This window comes from Aphelocoma coerulescens, chromosome 6, assembly GCF_041296385.1.
Source record: "Aphelocoma coerulescens isolate FSJ_1873_10779 chromosome 6, UR_Acoe_1.0, whole genome shotgun sequence".
NCBI classification, from domain to species: domain Eukaryota; kingdom Metazoa; phylum Chordata; class Aves; order Passeriformes; family Corvidae; genus Aphelocoma; species Aphelocoma coerulescens.
In genome coordinates, this window is record NC_091020.1 from 762,773 (window position 1) to 781,678 (window position 18,906).

The window sequence follows — 18,906 nt, forward strand, 5'->3', positions numbered from 1 at the left end:
CATTTTTTCCAAAAAGTGAGCTGAGCAGAATTTGGAACTATTTGGTTGCAGACGGTGATACAGAAACCCTAGAGGTAATTGGATACTCTTCCTGTTAGGAAATGCAGATTGTGTTTTGCTCTGTGAAATGGTCCAGCCAGTGACCCTTGTGGGTTTTCTTTGCTTTGCTAGCAACAGAACTGGACCAGTGAGAGCTCAGCAGAAGGATAGAGCAACAGAGAACAGTATTGCCCACAGCCTAAAATCTGTTCAAGTGAAATAATGTCCAAATAAAAACAATCAAAGAACTTTATATTGCTTAGGTCCATTAGGGCTAATTAGCAGCACTGGATGATAAAGTTTTGAAAGCCATGTCAGCCCACAGCTAACACTTGACAGCTGGCACAGGGAATATGGCAGGACCTGTACTACCTTTCTGTAAGGGGAGGGAGTCCATGAAGTTATAGTGTTTAGTAAGCACGTACATTAATTATTTGCTGCCTACTCTTGTAAAATCTTGGGATTATCTGATCTCTGAGGAGAAGACCATTGACAAATGAAGATTGTCTGGACAGTTGCAATTTTGTTTAAAGCTCCCTGAAATGAGCAGATGTTTGGACAGCTGAGAATTTTCATCTGAGCTTTCCTGAGGGGACTTTGTAGTCCAGTGTGCTGCAAATCTGTGGGGAGATATTTGCAACAGGGCTTGAGGTTTTTCACCTTCCTCTGTTGTCATAGGTTAGCAAGCATAGTCCCGGAAGGGATGTCCTTGCTAAGGGGTGCTTACAGTTTCCTCTGGGACCTGATAGAACCTATCAGCTGGCCAGTTTGAATATGGACAATTCTTTAAGCCACTTAAAGTTGTGACCGCCTCTGTGATCCACACTTAAGAATAGACAAACTCCCCCCAAGCTCTCTCTCGTTTCCGGTGCTGGGACAGGTGGCTGCAGGCCCCGTGCGGGGGCCAGCAGGCTCGGCCAGGCCCTGCTTGGGCCAGGCCGGGCTGGGACACGGCCATCCTGGTAGCCATGGACCTGTTCCAGCCATGGACCCGCCCCCCCCCCCCTGCCTTGCCGTGGGCAGCCAGAGCGGCTCGGAACCCCCCTCCCCCCCCCCCCACTGCGGCCAAGATTTCAGCAAAGCGGCACCTCTGTCTGGCAGAGGTCAGGTGACCAACAGCGATAAGGCACACAGCTGCAAGGCTGAGGTGAGATTAACCCTTTTATTGCTGTCAAGAGCTGAAAACCTGAGGGAAGAGAAAGAGGAGATGCTTAAAGCTGAAATTCTGTTGTGAAGCTATGATATATCAGAGTATCCCGTTGTAATTTCATGAAGATCTGGGGGGTGGAGTGTTCAACTCGTAAGCAATAGGCAGATGCTGACGCAGCTGTAATTTCATGAGAAGTTTGGACAGAGAGAGATGAACCAGATGAACCAGATGAGGACTTTTGCTCCAAATGGGAAAGGAGAAAAACCTCAATTCCTAGAGATGCTCCCAGAGATAGTCTTAAAGATGAAGATGAGAAAGACCCTTGGCTCCCAGGGAAGGAGAAGGGCCTCTGTTTTTTTTTGCTTCTGAACGGCTCAACCTTAAAATTGTACCCCAAAAAACTTCAAGAGTGGACCCTCAAAAGCAGTTGCGGGAAAAGCTGCAAGTTGGGGGGAAGGGACTCACATTGCGAGCAGAGAGACCTCTTCCTAAATGGACTGAACAATATTTGGAAGTGGGTGGCTGTCTCATTGTGATACTGTTTTCATAGCACGAGCAAAAAGAGACTTCTCTTTCTAAATGGACTGAACAAGGTTATTATGGAAGTGGTAAACAGACTGAACATCTTAAGGGTTGTCTTTTTACACTGTCAGTGGGAGAAGGGAGGAAGGTGGGGGGAGGAGGAGAGTTCTGAAGGTGGTATAATTTTTTTTTTTCCTTCTTTTAGGTCTGTTAATAAACTTCTTTATATTCTTTCAAGTTTGGTGCCGGCTTTGCGTTTCTCCTAATTCTTATCTCACAGAAGGTAAACAGTAATGAGTATTTTAGACCAAACCACTACATCTGTACATACCAAAAGGATGATAAAACAAAAACTAAAACTCGTGTTTAGTTTAAAACGAAAACTTCCCCTCTATATGTTGCACATTTGTTTTTTAGGAACAATCTCACTAATTTCTGAATGTGACTTCTGGTAATCTGTTTTTGTAGGAAGATGTACTTCTGAGGTTTCTGCAACACAGAATGCACCAGCACACTGGTTAAATAAGCTTGTACAGGTGAAAGCAGCCAGCCTTTCACAAGAAAACAAGTATTTCTGTCCAGCCACAGCTCAGGGGCTGTGTCTGTCACTGGGGCTCCTGGCCGGTAGGATATGGCCCCTTCTAGTCTGTATTTGTTCACTGAATCTGTTCACTTCATGACTGTAGTTTACAAAAATGAAAAAGGTTATTTTGTACGTCAAGGAAAATCTACTCTCAGTATAGATTTTGACTAGTTCTAAGGCATGGCAGCACTGCGTAACTCGTTACTCTTTCTTCAGGGCAGGGAATTAGTTCCCAGGCTCCCCAGGGAATGGGCACGGCCCCGAGGCTGCCAGAGCTCCAGAAGTGTTTGGACACCACTCCTAGGGATGCCCAGGGTGGGATTCTTGGGCTGTCTGTGCAGGGACAGGGGTTGGACTCGATGGTTCTTGTGGGTCCCTTCCAATTCAGTACATTCTATATGGGTGAGAAGACTCCCATGCTAAGAACACAGAGACCTCTCCAGTAAAGTGTGGAAGTTTTCCAACTTTGTTGAGCACCTCTGGCAACTGGAGCCGTGGGGAGAGGATGCTGATGTGGAGGGAGAGCAGTAGGAGCTTGGGGACCTCACAGAGTGTGGTGTGTGAGCAAGGCTGCAGCTCAGGCACTGCCCACACCAAGTTCCCCTCCTGCAGCAGGAGGGGCTTTCCTGCGGCTCTGCAGCCCACGTCCTGTGAGGGGCATTCAGCAAACAAAAGGCACCGTGTGCCCAGTCACAGTGACAGTGCCTGGGGCATCTGCTTCCACACTTACATGTGAATGAGTTGTCACAAATACTGCTGGGTGATGCAGAGCTCTGTGCAATGTGAATTTGAAGACATCAGCTACAGAGATGTCAAGAAAAGCTGTTGGCTCAATACAGAAGATTAAACAAGGTGTGGTAAATAAATGCTGGACCAGTTACTGAGGATTTCTGGGCTGTGTGGAATTTGTAGGAGTGCCTCTTGTGGATAAAAAAGGACTATTAAAATATTCAGATTGCAATGCAAATGTTCTAATTTCAAGCATATAGTCTTTACTTTGGTTGGATATCTGATTTTATATGCCCCTGCAGGTACCATTGAGAGCAGAACTGCAACACTACTACTGAGAATGGGGACAGGCCACTTGAGATGTCTTGGAAGACCTTCAAGCAAACTTTGTTTCCAGATAGGAAGGGACCCTGAAAGATAATCTGATCCAAACTTTAATCATCACCAGGTCATCAGGGAAAAGAAATATTTTGATAAGGCACAGCCAGTGAGCAACAGCCAGTGTACAAGGTGCCACGTCTACCTCCATTTTCCCTTTGGTTCTCCTTGTGTCCTTTTCCCAGTATCCCTGTGTAAGAGACGGTCTGAAGATCCTTCATCTGCCTCACAATCATCGCCAAGGGCAGAGACTGAATACAGGAGTCCTGGCATGGCTGAGGTGGGATGTCTGCCAAGTGTTGCCTGCGGGTGTGCCCACTGGGAACTGGTACGCATTCCTGAGGAAAATTAGTGCACGTCACAATGGACTGCGCTGTTCTTGCTGCCCAGGCGGAAAGGACTGCGCTGAAGAGGAAAGGAATGACCTGTCCTGTACACCTGTCCAGTACCTGTTTCCCAAAGCAACAGGCCTCATAACAATGGCTGTAGATCTCCCCACCTCTTGGGGAAAAAGGGGAGATGTGGGGATACAGCTAGAAAGCAGAAGCGAGAGCACTGCTAAACTCATGTCAGAAGTAGATGTGCTAACGCTGCTAGGCCGCAAACCATGGCAGGCAGCGCGGCCTATAAAAGGCATGCTTGGTATGTATCTGTGATAGTTAGTGCTAGCTTCTAGTTTTGCAGTGTTATTATGAAACATAGATATGGTCTTGGCCAGTTGCCCCTCACTTTTGAAAAGGACTATAAAGGGACTTTCTGAAATAACTGAGCTCGAGATCTCCCCATGGAAAGAAGACAAATCTATTGGCAGAAGACCACGAGGACTTCGTCACATCCGTTGGTAGCTATCGCCCCCCTTTTTCTTCCTCTCTACTCTTTTACTTTGTTTTTCTTTATCTCCTTCTCTTTCTCTCCTCTATTACATTACCATGTTGTGGGCACTTAATAAAGGTGCACTGTTGGGATTAAAACTGAAATTTCTTGTGTCCTTTTAACTCTGAGATCTATAAACGAACCATCACGACCCCTGCTTGTATTAGCGGATCGTGACACCCTGGTGTGTATACTCAACACAGTAACCGTGGAAATGATATGTGCTTACAACTGGCTTATATTTCTGGATTTAGGAACCTTAGCTGGCAGCATAGGCCTGTGACAAAGCTTTTCTTTGCCTGTTGAGTCAGCCCAGAGGTCCCTCAGAGCAAAATTATGTAGGTCTGCTAAATGAGATTTTAAAATGAGAATACAGAAACAACAGTACAGCTTTCAAATGTTTCTGATTGAAAGCCCTAACTGTATATCCAGGGATGAATTATATTATTTTCACAATAGCAAGCTTTCAGGACCCATTAAAAAATCTGTTTGGAACAGGACTAGAATGACATTGCCTCTTTTCAAAAGAAAGGAGGGAAATGCTGAAGTAGTTTAAATTTGCTATGAGAGACAAAATCAGGGCAAGCAGGGCATATAAGTGGGGATTCATTATGTTCTTTTCCACTCTGCACAGCCGAGGCCAGTGAGAATGAGTCGAAGTTAAAGCTGGTCCTTGCAGCAGCAACCCCTGTGTGAGTTATGGGCTCTGCAGTTGTGAGCACCCACCTTGTTTAGAGCTTCACCTGCTCACGTCAAGAGCAGAGTCTGGAGCACCTGCCTCCTATCTGAGGAACTGCAGATAAATGTCTTGAAGCCTGAAGTGTTTTCTGAGCTGTGGCCTTCTGCTTTCCTGCAGACTTGGTGTGGTACTGCTGGAAGCCAGGAGCTGCAACAGCCTCAGCAAAAGTGGTGGGGCAGCACTTCCTATCTATTGAGAGTATCACACCAATATCACATGATTCTGGGTTTTCATCCTAACATCTTTGAACAACAGGTGCAGACTCATGGAACCTACAGATTACTGACTGCATGTATCCTCTACCAATCTCTTTCTATTCTGCATTATATTATCTACAGAGAGATTGCATCCCACTCATGGCCGTGCTAATGCAAAAGTCACCTCTCAGGGAGTGGTATTTAAACCACTGAAGTATTTGTTCAAATCAGTTAATGTAGCAGGCAACTCTTAAGAAATAACAGGAATACAAAACTGGAAGAAGCATCCCCCAAGTCTGTGTCTCTGACACAGCACTTGCCGTGTCTCTGGCCTGATTTCTGTGCCACCACTAGCCAAGCCACTCCGTCACATGTGCATTTACAACAGTGAACTTGTGCAAGTTACACAATTCACAAGTGTGCAAATCACACCATTCCTAGAAATATTAGAAGAATAAGATAACCCGTGTGTAATTAATTTTTTAGGAAGGTGACAGTTTAAATCAGACATGGTTTGTGTAGCACAGCATTTTTATTGCAATGATCTTGGGGCTCATAAGTACTAAAAACTAAGGTCAGGAGGATGTCTTGTGCACATTTTTATTTCTAGAATCATTTAGGTTGGAAGAGACCTTTAAGATCATTGAATTCAACTGATTCATGGTGCTTTTCATTATGCTTCAGTTAGCTGAGCAAAAAGCCAACTGGTAGCTCCTTTCTAAATGATGGATGAATGGAAAAACAGGAATTGTGTCTGTGGCTGCTTCAGAGAGCAGCAATGCTGAAGATCACATTTCTTCTCAGCATTGTTTGTATGCCTTCAGCTATGTTCATATCCAAGTAAGAGAGAGAGTTGAGCCTTGGTGTGCTTGCAAGGGAGAACAGTGCTTCCACAGGAGGGAAAGAGCTTGAACTACTGCTTGAAGGGTGAATGGGATTCCAAAATCTGTATTTAGTTGACCTTAAAGATACAGATCTTCTTCCAGTCCCGTGTGGGGCAGTGTACCGTTCCACTATAATAGGGGGAGTCGGGGAAGATCTTTTTGATAGATTTTTCAGATGAAAATAAAGCGCAAATGCGGCAATATTCTATCTGAGAACCATTTATTGATAGAAAAGGGTAAGTGAGCCTACCAAAGTGGGATAGAAAAGAGAGCAGAGAGGGAAAAGAGAGATAAACAGAAAGAAATAGACGATAGGGACAGCGTTAACACAGGAACCTCGGGTGCTTTTTCAGCGTCAGCTCAGCAGACAGAGCATGCGTGCTGCATACGCGCCTGCGTAGCTTCTGCGGTGGGCTGGGCGCGATTTCTGAGCAGCACCAGGCTGCGTGTCCCTTCCGTCAGAGGAGAACAGGCTGCTGTGGCTACAGGCGTGCTTCTGGAGCAGCTGCAGGTTCTCAGAGTCGGGGCGCGGTGGCTGCGGGTGGCAGCGGCTGCAAGTCAGGTGCCGCGGGCAATGCGGGGAACACGGCGGTGGTCATGGCTGGGTACAAGTGGCAGCAACAGGCTGGTCGCTACGGGCTGGTGCTACAGCAGGTCGGTGCGGTGGCAGCACAGGAAACACAGCGGCGGTGCTCACGGCTGGGCACAAGCAGCAGCGGCTGTGGCCGGCAAACACAGCGGGGGCAGATGGCTGTGGTGGCGCCTGCCCTGATGGGGACGCAGCGGAGCACCAAGTCCTCGTGGTGACGAGCTGGTCTGCAGGAACAGCGAAGCAGGGCGAAGCAGGCACAGGCAGGGAAGCAGGACCACAGGGAGGAAAAAAGTGAAGGGGAGAGGGGGGCTCGGCCTCCCTCCCTCCCTCCAAAAAGACCCAAAAGCGAATGGCTCCCGTTGTGCTGCAGTTAATTGCTTTCATGTTTTGAGGCTCCTCCCCTAGCCCAATTTCGCGGGCATTCTTCCTGGGCATCTGGGCATTTCGCTCACAGCCCGATGGTGGGAGCTTTCTCTGCCCTGATTGGCTGCCAGGCAAAGCTTCCCCAGGACAGGGTTGCCAGCACACGTACAGCTCTTACAGGAATAACACATGTTGAGGCATAAATAAAAATGAGATTGGTCCCTCTCAGTCAGGAAAGACTTGTGTCTGTCATGCCATCAGTTCCTCTGGTACCAGCACCAGCCCGGTTTCTCCATCTACCTGAAGCTCTCCATGTGGGTTAAAAATGAGATGAGCAGAAAGGGATGTTTTCTATCCCCCTTAATGGTCAGACTAAAAGGGAAAATTATCTGCGGGAATTACTCCTGTCATGTTCTGGAAGGACTGGTATTTTATGGGGTGGAGGCAGTGCTTAAGGGTGCACTTAATGCTCTGTGTATTAGACAGCAAATGGAAGAGAACTGCTCTGTCACTGTAGATAAAATAAATAATTGGAAATATGAATAATACAGAGAGAGAGGCATTTTTAAAGTCAAGTCCGCCATGTGCCACAAGAAGCATCTTGTTTTGTATACGACTGTGCTTCTTTTCACACAGTCACCCATAGCAATTACCTTTCACTTTTCTTTCTAGATTTGCTTTCTGCATAATACTGTTTTTCCCACCATGTTTTGAAAGCCCAACCTCTTAATTTAATGGACTCAAAAAGCTGCTTCCCCAAAGCAGCCTTTTTAGTTACTGCTTATGCTTTAGTTACTTTTTATGCTTCAGTTTACATTAGCTCTTTCTGTCCCATCCCCCATGCTCCCCATCTTTTTCTTTCCCAGTTTTCCATGTTTTATTTCATGGGAAATAAAGTACGTATCCATTGTGATTGGGTCCATTCAGGAGTTTCTAGACCATCGTAAGATAAATTTTAATTTGGGCCAAATAGAAAGTTCATGCAAAATTGTTCCGTTTGGGTGCATTTTGCCAGCACCTTTTCCTTCCTTCTTAAATTGTTTAAATCCATTAAATGTTCTAGAGGTTTAAAGCTTAGAATATCTTAATATAGGCTAGAGATGTAAAAGCTTAAAGCAAATCCTCTCCAAGTTTATGAGCATAGCAAGAAGTTAATTAAAGTCAACCAAGAAAATACAAATGCTAGGAAAAAAATCCACATTATGAAGAAATGCTAATTCAGGATTTGTAACTGTGAGTTTCCCATGAGAGATGTTGGGACAGGTCCAAGTTAAAGTTTTTACCTTACCCTACACAAAGGGAGTATTTTGTGATCACAGAAATGATGTGACATTGCAACACACCACACCCCCTCTTTGCGTTAGAGTCCTTTGAATCTGAGCCCCACTCAGAAGGTTTTACTGCCTGTCCAGTCCATGGTGCTGGAAAGGGCAGTTTGTGTCAGCCCAAGGCTTTTGTTCAAGCAGAAGTGTTCTGGCACGCCTATTTTGATGTTGGTTTATTTCTGTCTATTATGTCTGTTTTATGTCTTCTGCCTGTCCAAGCAGTTTTATTTCACTCCTGATGCCTGCAGGAAAAAGGATACTCTGAATTCCCAGAAAGATGGCTGAGGATATGTAAAGCTGTGTGATACATCCCCAGTGTGACATACACAGCTCTCTGTTTAATGAGGTTATGTACTGTAAATGCAGTTTTTAAGAGGACAAACCTGGAAATTCTAACAGCAAATGTAAATACTCATTTTAATGTTCCTGTTTAATCATTCAGTAAAGTTATTAGTGCTAATTAACCATACCCACATAAATAGGGAGTCATTTGAGGCCTCTTGGCAATCCCAAATTGAAGTCTGAGCAATCTGCAGAGCCAAAGCCTGGATGTTCAGCTGTACAGAGTACAAGGTTTTCAGAGTTTGCTGTGGGCTGTGTGCGGATCCCAGGTGGAAAACTACTGACTCCTTTTATGCATCATAGGGAATCAAAATGGGAATAAGGCATCTGTTGTAATCCTAACTGCAAATGTACTGATGTCATAATTTAGTACCTGGGAACTTGTGTGTGGTCATCTGGGAACTTCTAATCTTCATGGTGAAACTCTCTCAGAGAGGTGTTTTATCACTAATGCACAGAACTCCCATCCTAAATCATGGAATCATACAAATTTTTACTTCATAATTGGTTAGGATGAAATTGCTCTAGGGACAAGGGAATGTAATGTTCAGTTCAGAAACCTCCTCCCAAAGTTTACAATACATCTCAAAGTACAGTTTCTATGTTTTCATCCTTTTCAGGACCAGTGATAGCACCTAGACACGTATCAAAAAAAAAGGAACGCAGTTTGAAAAAGGCAGTAAGTTCAGAAATACATTCAGTACAACTTCAAACCCATTGTAGCTTGTACTGAGATATACTTGAGTGTGTGTGGGCTGGCCCAGCAGCTAGATTGCACTGAATTGTCATCCCTGATGTCAAACAGGTTTGAAGGGGGGGCAGGCCATGTTTGAAATCTTCCCAAGCAGAGGTTACTAAACTCTAACCTGTTCCTGAGAAGTTCCAGCTTGTTTGAAATCTATTATACCACTTAAAGGCAAAGTCAAATTGGTGAATTCCAAATCCTGATCCCAGGTTTCATGTTTGACTCTGCAGTGGAGCTGCCTTCAAACGTAGATAAGCAGTTGGAATCAAGAAGCTTCTAGGAAATTGCTTGATCACCTCTCACCTTGTGAATGACTTGAACTGAAATGGGCCAAAAGCAAATTGGTGAGCATAATATTGCTACTTTTTTCCCGCCTTGTCTTTACCCTGAAACAGCAGCAGGTCTTAAGTATTTAGGAGCTGCCAAGGCAGTCTGGGAAGGCACAGTCCCTGTGCTGGTAATTGCATCTCCCAGCTGAGACACCGTGACAGTGTTTGAGCATCCTCCTGCAAAATCAGACAGGAGAGTGTGAGTCACTCACACAGACCCTCCCAGAGCTGCAGCAGGCTGGGTTAGATTCAATTTATGATGAGTTAGATTATCTACAGAATTGCTGCCTGCCCAGTTGTTCTTGTCCCTGTATTTGCATTGTGGCTCATTCCTGTCCCAAGAGTGGCTTTCTTCCCTTACCCTTACTTGAGTGCTTTCATTTTTTTCATGATCTGTTGCAGGGACCACTGCTGACCACAGCCCAGGCTAGTTTCCAGCAGTGTGCAGCAGGACTGGGGAGCAGCTGGAGGCACGGAGCTTTGAAGCTGCTCCTCTGAAGCCTCTGCTCTACCCAGGGGAGCAAAGGCTCCCGGCACTGTGGTTGTCAGCAGCCCTCAACGAGGGGAAAGATAGAAAGTAGCAAGGAAGCTTTCCATGGGATACAATCCCAGATTTTTTCGAAGGAGATCCACAATGAACAAGCCCCGACTGAGGGGTTGCAACATGTTATAAAGGGGGGTTGAACAGGGGGAGTGGCCTGACTAGAGATCAATAGGAGGATTAGGAGGGAGGGGCACTCGAGGGGGAGGACCTACACCAGGTCTAATGGTCTCGGTGGGTGGAGGGAGAGGGGTCACATGCCCCAATGGGGTGTTGAGGTTTTAGGGAATTTCCAAAGGGGCAGTATTAAAGGAGGCAGGGTCTCAGGGGATTGACAATGACCATATAGGGGTAATTAGGGAGGACTTGGGTGATGGGCAAAGAACTGTCTGGAACTCTGGGAGGGGTTTGGGTGATTGGTAGGGAAGGTGCCAGAACAAAGGGAGGGGAATAACCATATTAGGAGCACCAAGGGAGCAGCTTGGATTTGGGGGTAGACCAACTGGGAATAGGAATGGGGGAAATAGGGATGAACCATTGGGGTACAAAGAACATACAGAAATACAATAAAACATTGTACCACCACAATGATCTTTGAGTGATTCATGGTTTAAATCATGCCAGAAATAACAGTGGTCTGCTGAGCCACTGCCAACATTGAATTAGATTTAATATGCAAATGCACATTATAATATACACTGATGCAGTGATACAGAGATACTTGCCTTAGAATTTCTCCTCCTGGATGAAGTTGTAGAGGCTGTCCTCTAAATATTGTTTCAAAATCTTTGAGCTGTGCTAGACTAGAAACAATTAGGAGTTGTTGCATTATCCAGAAAGGCATTTTCTGTGTTGCCAGGGTTTACCAGCTTACTGGGATTTTGAACAGAGCGGTGGCGAAAGAGGGAAGCTGCTGTGGCCATAATAACTAATAATAAACAGCACCATTACAGTGTTTTGGTGCTTTGAGGCTGACTAGCTTGGAAAGCACAAGACAATTCTCTTTCACCTCATTAAAGTTCTTCTCAATTAACTTTTAAAATAAGTAGTGGTTTATAAATGTCAATTGCCCATCTTTAATTTGCTGTTAATAGTGGAAAGTTATTGCCTCTGATTAAGATTGGTTGTAATGAAAACAAGCTTGTGCTTAACTTCCTACTGAGTGACCAGTTTTACTGTCTTAGCGGTTGTTGTTTTGCAGACTTCTAAAGATTCAGGTTCTGCACATGTGATTTTATAAGCCACAAAAGCATCTTGCAATTGAGTTTAAAATGGATTGAAACAGAATGATGAGAAGATGGAGGAGGAGGGAAAATAATGTCCAGAGACTGTAGGAAAAGACAGAAAACTTCTGCTTTAGGAAATATCAAATTGAAAATTATTTGGTATTAAATAGAAAAAGATGGGGGGGGGTTGTTTGTATGTAAAATAACTTAAAATCCTGGTACATAGATTGTCTCAGAGGAACATAGTTTAGGATGCAGAGATGTGAAAAACTCAGGAGGATACTTCTAATCTTAAATAAGAATGCAACCATTCTCATTGTCCTTCTTAATAAAGAAGATGCTGAAGCCTTTCAATAAAACCGCGAGTTTTTTAACTGAACAGAATATCAAGGTAGATTACATAATTAGTCTTCCTCTATTTTTCCAGTAAGATGCTGGTTTTGAGTATTTGAATCAACCTTTAAAGACAGGCTTGCTGGGACCCCAGAAATGTCATCGGGGTGCCCTGTATATATAAACCATAGTTTATTAGGAAGGGATTAAGTCACTTCCAATACAAAACATGAATCCTTGGCAGAAAGAACCAGCTCTCAAGACAACTGCATGAAAAGCCTTGAGGCATGGTAGAGACTAAATCCCTGGCATTTCGATCAAGTATGGCTGTAGTTTGGAATTTTATATAAGAAGAGATTGATATCTGAGATGGTTCCACTGCTGAGCCCAGCTTCAAGCAGCCCAGGACAAATACCTTTCAAAGGAGGTACAAACTGTGCCAGGATTGCCAGTGATTGATGTGCTTGATGTCAGATGTTGACAGAGAACCTGTATTACAATTGCTGGGGGAGCAGGTACTCAACTGAGCATTCATTTTTCCGGTAGAACACAAAAGGCACGTTGGCAGGGAGTGTTACCCTCATGGCTGATCGTGAGATTCCAGCCTGCATCCTGAGCCTCATGGCCCTGCAATGTCAGCCTGGCAAGCCAAGCCTTGTCTCGGATTTCTGTGCAGTATAAATGGATCTGATGGGCTGATCTGAGGCTGTTTCATGTACTTCTGGTTTTAGATCATTATAGGCTGCTTTTTCAGGTTCTCTGATTCCTTGCAGCAGCCACAGGATTTCTCACCCTTGCCAGTGCTTTGTTCCTGCCTCTCAAGTTGTCAAACCAACTACACATGCAGTCAAACCCCATCCATTCTTGACAAAGTTTTAAATTATTTATTGCTAACCTCTCCCTGAAAATTAGGCTCCTTGTGTCTGTGTGTGGAGGAGAATGAAAATTGACACTTTACTGATTGCTAAAGAAGGCTTGAAATAGAGACAGGAATTGCTGTTAGTTATGTACAGAAGAACATCATGCAATATAGACTAAATATTCCCTTTTTCCTCCTAACCAGTGCCATTTCCCTGGCTGCCGTTCTCTTCTCCCCACAGTTCCATGGTCTCTGGCCCCATCATAGTCCTGCTTCAGTGCTGCTACCAGTGTGCTTCTCTTAGATATCTCTAAGTGAGAGATATAATTAATTATACATAACATAAACATACTCATCATGTACAGTCATGGTAATGGAAATTCTCTGCACGGAGGAGGTGGCAATATGGGAAAAGGGTTGTCCTGCATTTTGAGAGTCACAGAGCAAATTAGAAAGGAAAATTTTCCTATAGTACTTCAGAAGGTATTTAAGAGTAAGGAAATGACTAAACTAAAATCTCATTGTAAGTCAAATGGGATTAGATAATAGTATCTGTTCAATTTGGTGGTATGAAGCAGATATGAAATAATAAATACCAATTATATATGTGTCAGATTTTTTAGCTGTAATAGCACTCCACAGGTGTGAAATGGTGGCCATGCATGCCACAGGATGCTGAGGAAATTTGGGAAACTATTTTCTGCCCCTGTCCTGCTGTGAACAGACACTGTTGTATTCCTCTTTAGTCATGCAGGCACCTAAAGAAATTAAATGGCTGGTTTGTATAAGTGCTACATTACCAAGTATGTAAATTTATGTACTTACCTGAGTGTAACTTGCTTAAAGTCCCTAAGTCACACGATTTGTACTTGATTGTACAGAAACCATTAAAATAACAGGCAGAAAAAAAAGTGATCATAAAGGATGAATGGTTAATCTCTTAAAACTCATGCATGTTAATGGCTGTACCTGGGCTTTGTGGGGAGTGCAGAGGCTGAAGGCTTGTATTTAATGTTTCTTTATTCCAAAAGACAGACCCTGGGCTGATTCACTCTGGGATGGGACTGGTGGCTGCATCCTGTTTAGGGCCCGTCAACGACTGCTTTATTTTCAGGAATCAAAGAATTTACAGCTGGAAGAAAATACTACAGGGTTCTGAATACTCCAAGGGTGTGTCTAGAAGCTAGATTTTTAAATTTTTTGAAGTACGCTAGTATTTTTAATTAAACAGCAGAGTGTAAGAAAATACAGTCTGAAAACTGCACGCCAGGAACTTTAACAAATCACATGAACTTCTTCTGTCTGTTGAGATTTACTGTGAGCTGAGCCTGATCTTCCTCTGGCTTCTGCTGAGTGGAATCCTCCAGATGCCCCCTGAGGCAGGAAGTCTCTGTGGGCAGCAGCTGAAGTGACAGAAATCCTTCTTCCAAGAGGTCACTGTGTCCCAAGTGAGCTGTTCTTTTGGGAGAAATTATGTCAGAAGTTCCTGTCAGATGGTCCTGCCTTGAGGCTGCCACGTAATCCCTCTTCCTTCAGTTTTCTGTCCCAATCCTTATCCCTTGGATGTGAGGGGCCAGAGCACTGCATGTGAGTTAAGGTTGTTCCCGTGCACATCCTGGGTGCTGGGGTCCAGCAGAACCATTTTGCAGGGTCAGCTTATTCCAGCTTATTCCATCAGTGCTGCCCTAAAGCCTCACCGTGGTGTTACAGAGCCTGGATTCAAAGGCTGCAGCAGAAAGCTGGGTAATTTAACTGCCTTGCACCAATTTCTCTGGCTTCACCCTTGAACTATTCCAAGTGCTTCCAGTGGACCTGGAGGCGAGCTCAGAGTGGCTGCATGGGGAAGATTTTGTCACAGGGCTGTCAGAGCAGTACTCAGTGTTTGTGAAGGCTGGGGACTCCATAAAGGTGACATCTGCCAGGAATTTAGAATGTCAGATGGGGGAATGAGAGAAGTTGAGAGACAGACTGCTGCTTTTCTTCCTAAGATGTTAATTCTAGAGTATAGCTAGTTTTATATTTTCTATTTAATACAAATGAATATTTCAGCCTCTTTCAAGCTTCCTATTAAAATAAATTATATAGACTTCCTTATTCATTCCTGTATGGAATTCAAGATATTCTGACCTTGTCATAAGACCATTTCTTCTTTTAAAAGTCTGATTTATTTTTTTTTTTTAATACAGAAAGAAAGTGATTTTCTAAATGACAAGGGCAATGAAAGTCCTGTTTAAGACACATGGGAGCATGAATATTTCTGAAAGGGGTGGCTTACAAAGAGATTTTTTCATTAAGTACAGTCAAAGGATTTAAAAAAGCACAGAGAAAGACGAAAATGAATTGCAAAGTATATTCTGTGTTAAGTATTTTTAAATTCATATAATAAGTACAGAGGAAAAACACATGGATTAATCTCCTAATGGGTGTTATGTATCTTTTGCTGGAAAGTTAAAGGTGATCTTAAGCTGCAGCTTTGGGTCTGGGGCACCCTGTAAGGGACAGACTGGCTTAAGACAGATTAGATTGGTGGCCTTTTCGTGATAGGCTGTCTAGAGGGTCATGGTTTATTCTTGTGCAAGAGCCTCCCTGTGAAGGGGCTCGAGATATTTCCTCAGCAGCTCCTGGGATTAGGAGCAGAGCAACATATGGAAATCTCCAAATGAAGTATGGCAGAAACAAACATGCTCTGAAAATTCTTGTGTGAGCGTGGGAGAATGAGAAGTGTGCAAACAGCACTTGGTTCTGCCTTAAAATATAACAGCTTTAATGAAAATATTGGGAGTTGGTTTATTTTTCTTTCTTGAGTTAGTTTTTCTTATCTTTTAATAGTTTTCACCTGACTGGGGGGGCAGCTCTGAAACTGTGTTGTAGTCTAGATCTAAGGAATGCAGTATTCGAACTAGAAATGAAACTGATCTTATTGGAAAGTACAATTAAAAAGATGAAAATATAGATAATATCTGATCTAAGACTGAGCCAACATTATTGCGATTTGTAATTGCCTGTGGAGAAGGACTTGGGAGCTTGCATTTGACGTCAACAGCAAAACCCCAGAGAGTTTGGAAAGAATCACAATTAACCTTTTTAAAAGTAATTTGAATTTTGAAGGCAGAGGAAGTTATCTGGCCCAGACTGAAGCTACAAGAATTTTGGAAGCTTTTTTTGCTTCCAGTTCCTCTTCCTACAGGTCTTTTTTTTCTCTGTAGTCTAGAGAATGATGTTTATTTTTCCCCTTAGTTTTTCCCTTCAATAAAAATGAGTGTTCCATGAGCCAAGTAAAGCTAAATTATACTTGGGAGAGCATCACAAATGTGTAGTGCTTCAGATCCTTTTGCTCTCCTATGTCTGCACGGGAGTGAACAGAGTGCAGCAATATTCCCTGTAACCCCCAGCAGTTCCTCAGAGAGATGATGTGTCTGCAGTAGGTGATGGGACACAGCTGGGGGGCACGCCTTTAATTCATCGGTGTTCCCGAGCTGCTGGATTTGTCTTTTCTTGAGCCACTTCAGCCTGATCTGCGCTCCCAGGACAGGCTGCTGTAGTCCTGCCCCCTTGGGAGTGCCTGTAACTTACAGATGCTGTGACCTGAAACCAGCTTGCCTGTGCAAACCCTCACCTTGTGCAGACTGATATCTTCAATTCGTGTCATGTATGTGGATTTTAGAAGCTTCAGGATATTCACCCTCAGCATTTTGCCCAAAGGGAGAGCTGGTTTCATGTCAGAGCTGTAACAGGGACACAGGGATACCAGTATTCACACAGAAGTGGGATGGAACACAGCCTCTAACATGGCTGGAAGTCCCAGGCAAAGAGCTTTACCACTGGCTCATTGTTTTATTTTCCAGCTCTCCAGCAACTCTCAAAATCAGAGAGTCTCCTGTTGTTTCATGTGAAGTGTTAAAAATCAGAAAGGATTTTTCCCCTAATTTTTTAGGATTTTTTTTTAATCAAAGGATACTCAGAGGTCATCCAGGCCTACTGTAAATTTGTATTAATACATTCAGTAGATTTTAAACAAGCTGTGCAGCGTTTTTACAGGTCGTGACTTAGAGACAGTGTAATTCCCTTTCTATCTGAGCACAGTAATGCTGAAACCAGACTAGCTTAATGACATGATTATATCACCAGCTCTATTAACTTAAGTGAAAGGGGATCTACCATTATTCTTGCTATGTCTGGTATGTGTAATTACAAATATCAAGTTGCATTTTCCAGAACGGGTATAAAACCTGAAGGAGATTTGCAGGAATTTTATGTTGCCTCATGGGGTGGCTTTAAGCCTGTGCTAAAAAGCAAAGCCACATTTGAAGGGCGCAGGAACTTCTCTGAGAGGAAATCATAAGCAGACAAAAGAAGGAGGTTTTTTGGCTGCAGTTTTCCAACTACAGCATTTTGGAGACTCTTTCTCTGTGTCCCCCCAACCTTCCCCATCTTCACAGCATGAGCCAGGCAACCTGAGAGTAGGGACTGTTACCTGCCCACATCCATTGGATGGAGATCAGAGTGCAGGGAGGCCAGGGAATGGGTCTGGAGGAGAGAGGGAGAACTGCTGAGCTGTACTGGGAAGGGAAAAGGCCATGGGGTAATATTGTCCAGCATGAAATGTGACCAGGGAGATTGTGCCATGCAGCAGTCTATCTCCAAGAGCTGCTTTCCTGGGGAATAATCAAATTCTCCAGCCCTTTGACAAAGGTGGATGTGAGTGGAAAGAAAATTCCTGTATTTCAGTTCTTCCCTCTATGCCAGAGCCGTAAATGACAAACCAGTTCAGCTTTAATGCTCTTAGTCAATCTGGTTTGGTTTGTTATCAAGTTATATTATAGTTCTGTGCTCTTATTGCTGTGTGTGCTCAGTAGTTACTTTCATTGATCATTTTGCTATAGAATTATTATACAACCATTTTTTACTGGATTTAACCTTTTCTAGTCATTTTAGGAATAAGACAATCAGATTGTATGTTATTGTTTATTATTGTATGTTATTACAATACTGTCACTCACTTTTGAAAGCTATTTTCCAGATATTCAAAATTAGGAACTAAAAAGAATGTTAATTAAGATAATAAGATATTTTAGCAAACTTCTGATTTTTTTTTTAGTTGTTGGTCTCTACTCTCTATTTATCTAAAAATATATTTCCTGTGCTTATTATTATCTCATTAAAATGAGAAGGAAAATTATGAGATTTTAAAGAAGGAGTGTCTACTGTTTGTTATTCTGCTACACCAAACAATCTATGTGTGATTCCTTCTGTGATTTTTTTCCTTCCTTGCCAATCTATCACCTGTATGATTTAATGTTTTGAAAATAAAGTTTTAGCTCTGCTAAGCTATCATCAAAAGACACTTTTTCCAGGATTGGTGTGATGAAGAAATTTCAGCACTTGCATGTTATTGCTGGAGTTGTGGATTTGGTTTTTGTTTTTGTTTCAGTACAGGTCTGAAAAGCTGGTTTTGTTAGCAAAATGCAAATTCCTCTCATACAACAGAAGCTTTTTCTGTGTTGTACTTTAATGTATTTAATAAATAGTCAAAATTTAAACAAATCCAGATGCTTACTGGTATTTTATGTGACAGTATTGCAACAATTGACAAATATGTTCTGTTTTGTGAGAGCAGCCTTCTGCTCAGATGTACCATCCTCCTTGGTGATTTTTAGTTGAGTCTCAGCTGCATTTCACTGTAGGTGGAGCTGTATCACACAGAAAACCAACCAAAAAACCCTATTACATTTGCCGTCGGTAGTTAAGTGATCTAAATTGCAATGAAGAAAATTCTTTTATATTTGTCACCTTCCAGACAGAATAGTGGCACAGGCAAAGCCAAGAACTCGTGAATGGCTCCTCTCTGAAGGGATCTGATGGTGTTAGGAAGCAGATGTTGCAGTGCCAATGCCACTACGTCTGCCTTCCCTGCTAGGAAACGGAGGGAATTGTGAAGTGTCCTCTCACAGAAAAGAGGCTGTGTCATTGGGAGAGGTGGAAGTCACTGCAAATTACAGGCTGCAAAACCCTGTGTCATTGTAAAACCCCTGCTGGATTTCCCTCTTTGCCTTTTGGATATTAAGAGAACTTGAGAGACTGTAAGAGGACTGCATTTTCCTTTGCTTTATTCCTGTCAAGTTGGCTACTTACACTGGCACAAAGTAATTGTAGAGTT

At 43.3% G+C, this 18,906-nt stretch overlaps 1 long non-coding RNA gene across 1 annotated transcript; it reads left to right on the plus strand.

The window, feature by feature from the left end:
- Positions 1-1,073: 1,073 nt before the first annotated feature.
- Positions 1,074-4,347, plus strand: LOC138112779 (uncharacterized). Its single transcript, XR_011151832.1, has 3 exons — positions 1,074-1,186; positions 1,917-1,994; positions 3,326-4,347. It is a non-coding gene; the product is annotated as an uncharacterized lncRNA (long non-coding RNA).
- The last annotated feature ends 14,559 nt before the right edge of the window (positions 4,348-18,906 follow it).